The 6,000-nt window shown below is 49.3% G+C and overlaps 1 protein-coding gene across 1 annotated transcript in view; it reads right to left on the reverse strand.

The window, feature by feature from the left end:
• The window catches only part of RASGEF1B (RasGEF domain family member 1B), a 47,401-nt gene extending 42,084 nt beyond the window's left edge, over window positions 1-5,317 (reverse strand). Inside the window, exon 1 of the mRNA XM_084855449.1 lies at window positions 4,905-5,317. The gene's annotated coding sequence lies outside the window, so the exon portion shown is untranslated. The remainder of the gene's footprint in view (window positions 1-4,904) is intronic.
• Between the last annotated feature and the right edge of the window lie 683 nt (window positions 5,318-6,000).

Here is a 6,000-nt window from a genome sequence, read left to right on the forward strand (position 1 = left end):
TGGATGGACCCTTGGTCTGATCCAGCAGGGCTCATCTTATGTTCTTATGGGGGCAGGCAGGGAGGAAGTGGAAGGAGATTGGTTTTTCAAGGATACAATAAAGTTATGAGCTATACGGGGGCATTTAAATGTATTTCAGGCCATGCATAGGGAGGGGCGAACAGGGTTACACTACAACAAGATGTAGTGATGGCCGCCCATCTGGATAGCTTGAAAAGGGGGTTAGACAAATTCCTGGAGAAGGCTTCCAATGCCTTCTAGTCCTGATGGCCATATGCTACCTCCAGTACCAGAGGCAGTGAGCCTATGTACACCAGTTGCTGGGGAAGATAGGTGGGAGGGTGCTGTTGCACTCATGGCCTGATTGTGGGTTTCTCGTGGCCACCTGCTTGGCCCCTGTGTGAACAGAATTCTGGACGAGATGGACCCTTGGTCTGATCCAGCATGGCTCGTCTTATGTTCTTATCTGATATGCATCAGTCAACAGAACAGGGTACTCCCATACGGATAATGCTTCCACTCCTGAGAAAATTATTTGAAGACCACAGTGCTAAAGAATGCATAACAGGGATTAAAACCATTGGTACAGAAGAGAGATGTTGAACCACTTTTAGCCAGAAAGCCACACTCTGTTTTGGAGAAGCTCTTGGGGGCCACATTCCAGAAGTGGGCGGGGGCAAAGGAAAAAGGGGGCCAGGACAAGATACCCCCAAACCCAGCATATTTTCCCTGAACGCTCGTCCTGCCAGTAACTAAGCCTCAGGAGAGGCATTTCAACCTTTCAAAATGAGGGGAAAAATGCACAAAAGCTGGGAAGCCACCAAATGATCAGTGGCTAGGGGAAAGGGGAAAGGGGGCATGGCCATCCAAGGAACCCCAGGGAGCCAGAATGGGACCCTGGGTGGGCTGGATTTGGAAGAGGGGCCTGAGGGTCTCCACTGCTGGCACAGAAATGTACTTAGAAGTGTTTGTGTTCTTCCAGTGCCATCCTCCCTCTGGGGATTATCACAGCAGAAGGTGTGATTGAGTGACTAACAGGGAGCAGATCTGAATACCTCTGCTGCAACAGCTTCTTGAAATCTCACTGGGAGAAAGCCAAAGCAAAGTATGACACCATCAGGGCCTCCATCACACTGGCTCCAGAACAGCATTTTTATTTGTATTATTACATTTGTATCCTGCCTTTCTTCTCTAGGAAGTTCGTGTTCTCTCTCTCAAAGCAAAAAGCACTCTCACACATTCTTGTTCCCACCAACACAGATAGTTTATTTATTACTATTTTTAATGCAACCCTGACTTCAAGGAGCTCAGGGTTGCACACACGGTTCCCCCTTCCTCATTTTATCTTCACAACAACCTTGTGAGGTAGCATAGGCTGAGTGATAGCTATTGGCTGAAAGTCACTTAGATTTGAACCCAGGTCTCCCCTGAATCCTTGTCCGCTACACCACACTGGCTCTTTACATTATTAAGTTTGGGGTTAAAGGTGCTCCACTGTTAAAACACCTCAGATGTAACACGACCTTCACAGCTAAGTTATTCAGAATAACTAGATGTAAAGATTTAACCAGCATGAATTAATGAATATTTGGGATGCTCTTTCCCATGTCAAATGCATTTATCTTACATATTTCAGGAAACCAGTTTCTATGGAGGCAAATCATATCCCTATCTTAACACATCTTTTGGAAGATTACCTGTAATTTCCCACAGAATAGTAAGTGCAATGAAAGGTTCAGCCTGGTCCAATACACCGTTAACTCAGAAGTAAGTCCTGCTGAGATCAGTGGGACTTACTCCCAGCTGCATGCACACTGGATTGCAACCCACAGGCCAGTCTTCCTCAACCTGATGCCCTCCAGATATATTGGATGACAACTCCCAACATGCTGGCTAGGGGATGCTGGGAGTTGTAGTCCAACACATCTGGAGGGCACCAGGTTGGGGTGGGGGAAGGCTACCGTTGGCCAAGATCCTCCAGTAGGCTTATATGGAAGCGAATCCCATGGAAATCAATGGAATCCAGTTCCAAGAAAACATATTGCTATTGAGAGGGAAATCTATTGAAGAACTGTAGCTTTGTGTAACCTTGGAAGTCCATGTTTTCCTTGTTGTGCTTGATATCACACTGACCATGGTAGCTACTGATAACAATCTGGTAGGTCTCCCTACCCAACATGCAATAACCCCTTCTAAATACCATTCAGGGTAACCTTCATTACAGCTGATACAGCTTTGGCTGCAATCCTGCACCCACTTAACTCAGCCCCACTGAGCTCAATGAGACTTGCTTCTGAGCAGATGTGCTTAGGATGGCACTACCCCTTTCGCATCAACATTTCTCTCTCCTTAAAGCAATCCGCTTCTTTCCTGGCAGGCACTGGCAAGTGCATCACACAGCCACATATAAAGCATTGCACACTATGTTTGGGGAGGAAGGAACGAGTCACTGGTTCGTATCTGAATCTTACTTGTCAGGTCATCATCCTATGATCAAAACAAGGCAGAAGCCCAACCCCTCCTCCCTTCCTGTGAACTCCAGAGATCCACTCTCCAGCGGCGTTCTCAGTTTCGCATCTCATCCAGCCCTAAATTTAGAGGACTTAGCAACAATCACATGGCCACGCTGTGGGAGGATGAGGCTGCCCTGCCTCTGGCCTTGGCAAAGAGAGCCAAAACAAACCCATAAACACATAGCAGAGTGGAAAGGAAGAATTATTACAGGCTCAACCCACCAGAGGAGGAAACACAGCAGCCGGGCAAGACAGATCTAAACTTGCTGCCTGTGAAGTTCCATTTCTGAACAGTAAGGTTTCAATTCTCTTCGATTCCCCCAGCTCCTTGCCTGGGTCACACACAAGCAGATGGCACCTGCTTTGATTCTTCCATTAAAGAGAGGCAAAATGCTGGGGAGTCGGGAATATAGAGGATCCCAGTGGTGCCATCAGGGTAGGACTTTGGGGCAGAGGCCAAGGGTCCCACACAGACTGAGCAGGAGGGTCTGGCCCCGAACACAACAGAGCTGGTCTTATCACATTTTGAAGTAACTCACATTACCTTCCAGCTACACCATCCCCCACCATAAAACCATTAAGTCTAAAATTATTAAGTAACTGCCGCACCGGAGGATCCTGACCCTGATAAAACTGATCTACATAACTGTGCAGCTTCAGTTCTAGAATCTAAAGCCCTAGATTCACTGGTTATTTTAACCAGACTGTATGTAAGAACACAGCCTAAGACCAGCCCATCTAATCCAGCATCTCATTTCCAGAACTAGCTCCTCACATGCCTCTGGAAGCTTCAGCAGCAGAACAGGAAGGCAACAGACCTCCTCTTTCTGTGCAACTAGCATTAAGGGCGCAATCCTCTGCAAGTTTAGACAGAAAAAATTCTTACAATTCCCAGCATTCCCTGGGAGCTGCAGGACTTTTTTCCTGTTTAAACATGCACAGGATTGCACCCAAAGTGATATACTGCTACTGATCATGGAAGTTCTATTCAGCCATCCTGGCTAATTGCCATGGATACACCTATCCACCATTAATTGATTCAGCTGAGATGTCAAACAAGCCTTGACGCAAACAACAAGCAAACCTCTAAAAGCAGAGCTGCATCCAGCTGACGATAAAAGTTTCAAGCAACCCTAAGCTACATTTGCTTGCAGGAGATCAGTGGAATTCATTTCAGAGTGAACATGGCTGGGGATCGGATTGCAGATCTACTCCAGTTCTCCACAGATTGACAAGTCAACAGCTAAAACGCCTAGTAAGTGTATTTCAGCCCATGTGACTCAGGTGGAAAAGCAACTGTTTTAGTGTCTGTAATATCACCTGTAAAGAAGACCCAAGCTGAACCACTCAGTGACTCAGGCAGTGACATCAACTCTGATTCCTGCACACATTTTATTTCCCATCAACCCTCGTTTTTCAGGCTATTCAGCTTCAACAGGGACTCCCACTGAATGACACCCCTGCCCCAGAAGGTTGGATGCACATCTCAGTATGTCCTCCATCTCTCTCTCCTCTTGTAGCAGCCTTCCTCAATCTGGTGCCTGCCAGATGTGTTGGACTACAACTCCCATCAGCCCCAGCCAGTACATCTAGAAGGTGTGAGGTTAGGGAAGGCTGAGGTACCCTCACAACCCAGATCCTCTCCTCCTTCCTCACAGCAAGTTCTCTCCAGATCGCCTTGATTACCAAATCTGAAAAGGGAGTCTTCTGGAAAGAGATGAGAATTCCTTTCTTGTTTAGCGAAAACACACCGGCGCGCGCGCGCACACACACCCACATCCCCCAGAAAGCCAGCCCTAGTTAGGGAGAAACATATTCCTAGCCATTTTACACCGCTAAGCGATGAACAAGGTGGGATCCTGAACTGAAATGATGACGAAAATACTGGCCCCTGCTCCCGATGTATTTGGACTACAACTCCCATAATCTCCAGCCGGGGGTGATGGGAGTTGTAGTCCAACCGCGTCTGGAGGGCGCCGGTTGGGGGCGGCTGGAATACGCTAGTTAAGAGACCCCCCACACACACACACACACACTGCACACATTCCCGATCTCCTCTCTACCACCTCCTTCCCTCGCCGCTGTAAAACACTTCGTTCCGAGTTACACCGGTTCCGACTGCTCCATTCTCGAACTGTGCCGCCAAGAGCCCAATAAGCTCTTGCGGGTCTACTCCGGAGCAAGCGAGTGGCGGCACGCCGCCTTTGCTCCTCTTCACCTTTGCAAAATGCAAGAAGGCGGCGCCGTCGCATTCGATGGTGGTCGTCACGCGTGAGTAAAAGGCGGCACCGATCCTAAACAGGCCCTGCTAAGGAAGAGACTCGGCTGAAATCAAGGGCAGACGCGGAAGAAACACGCAGTCACCGTCACGCACGCGGGCCCTTTATTTACCTGGCTGAAATCGGATCTCCGGACAGGTTGCACGGTCCCACTTTCGTCGCCTTTGGGGCGAATCTTGGCCAAGTCAAACCAGCCTCCGTTGAGAGCTAAAGTGTCGGGGGTGATGGGTGGGAATCTCCACGGGGTACAGGAACTCCCCTTTTCGGCCAGCACGACGCCGATCCCCCTGCCCCGCCCCGCCCCCCGAGAGTAACCTGTAACGCTACTCAAGCGCAGCTCTCCAAAGGGTCCAGCCGCCTCTTGGACTCTTGAGCCAAAGTCCAAGAACCGCGCTGCACTGAAGCCGGCTCAGCGCCAACAGCGTGGCGTGGGTGCGTAAATAATAGCGCTGAAATAAGGATTCCCCGGAATCTCAAGCGATCCCCGCGCGCGCAACGCCAAGGAGCTGCGCCGGGTTCCACACTGAGCGCCTCGCTCGGTCGCGGGCACACTAGTAGCGCCCCCGCCCCCTCCATCCAGCCACCTTGGCTCCACCCCTCCAGAATCCCCCCACCAATCCCAGCTCGCAGACTCGCCCGTCGCCACCTCCAAGGGCTGGAGGCGGGGAGGACGGAGCAAAGGCGACGCCGGGGTCGTACTGCGCCTTACTTCCTACGCCTCTGCTTATTCCCCCCCACCGACCCACCCACGGAGAAAAGCAAGGGGAGAAGGGCTTTTCGGGAGGGAGAAGAAGGGGGTGTGTGTGATCGGATCTCCTGTTTTTAAAAATGGGGGTGGGGGGTTGAATTCGACTGGGTTTATACATGCAGCGGAATGAGATGGTAGACTGGATCGCATTCATTCGGCAAGAGAAGGGGAATCCAGGATTAGATTCACGTTTGAAAAATTGTTTATTAATATACGGTTCCGAATCCTATTTTAATAAACATTTTTGAAAGGTAATTGTGTTACGGTAACAGTTAACTAATCTCTTTTTTGTAATTAGGGTAAATAGCCCGGTAGATGATAAACGTATTGCATTTTTTAGTGCAGTCCTATCCAACTTAACTCAAAAGTACGCCCTGCTGAGTTCAGTGAAGCTTACTTCCCCAATAAACAGCTATAGGATCACAGCCTTAATAAACCTAATGGTTTAATATAGCGTCCC

Source organism: Heloderma suspectum, chromosome 5, assembly GCF_057233095.1.
Source record: "Heloderma suspectum isolate Gila_16-S chromosome 5, 16-S_ref, whole genome shotgun sequence".
In the NCBI taxonomy this organism is placed as follows: domain Eukaryota; kingdom Metazoa; phylum Chordata; class Lepidosauria; order Squamata; family Helodermatidae; genus Heloderma; species Heloderma suspectum.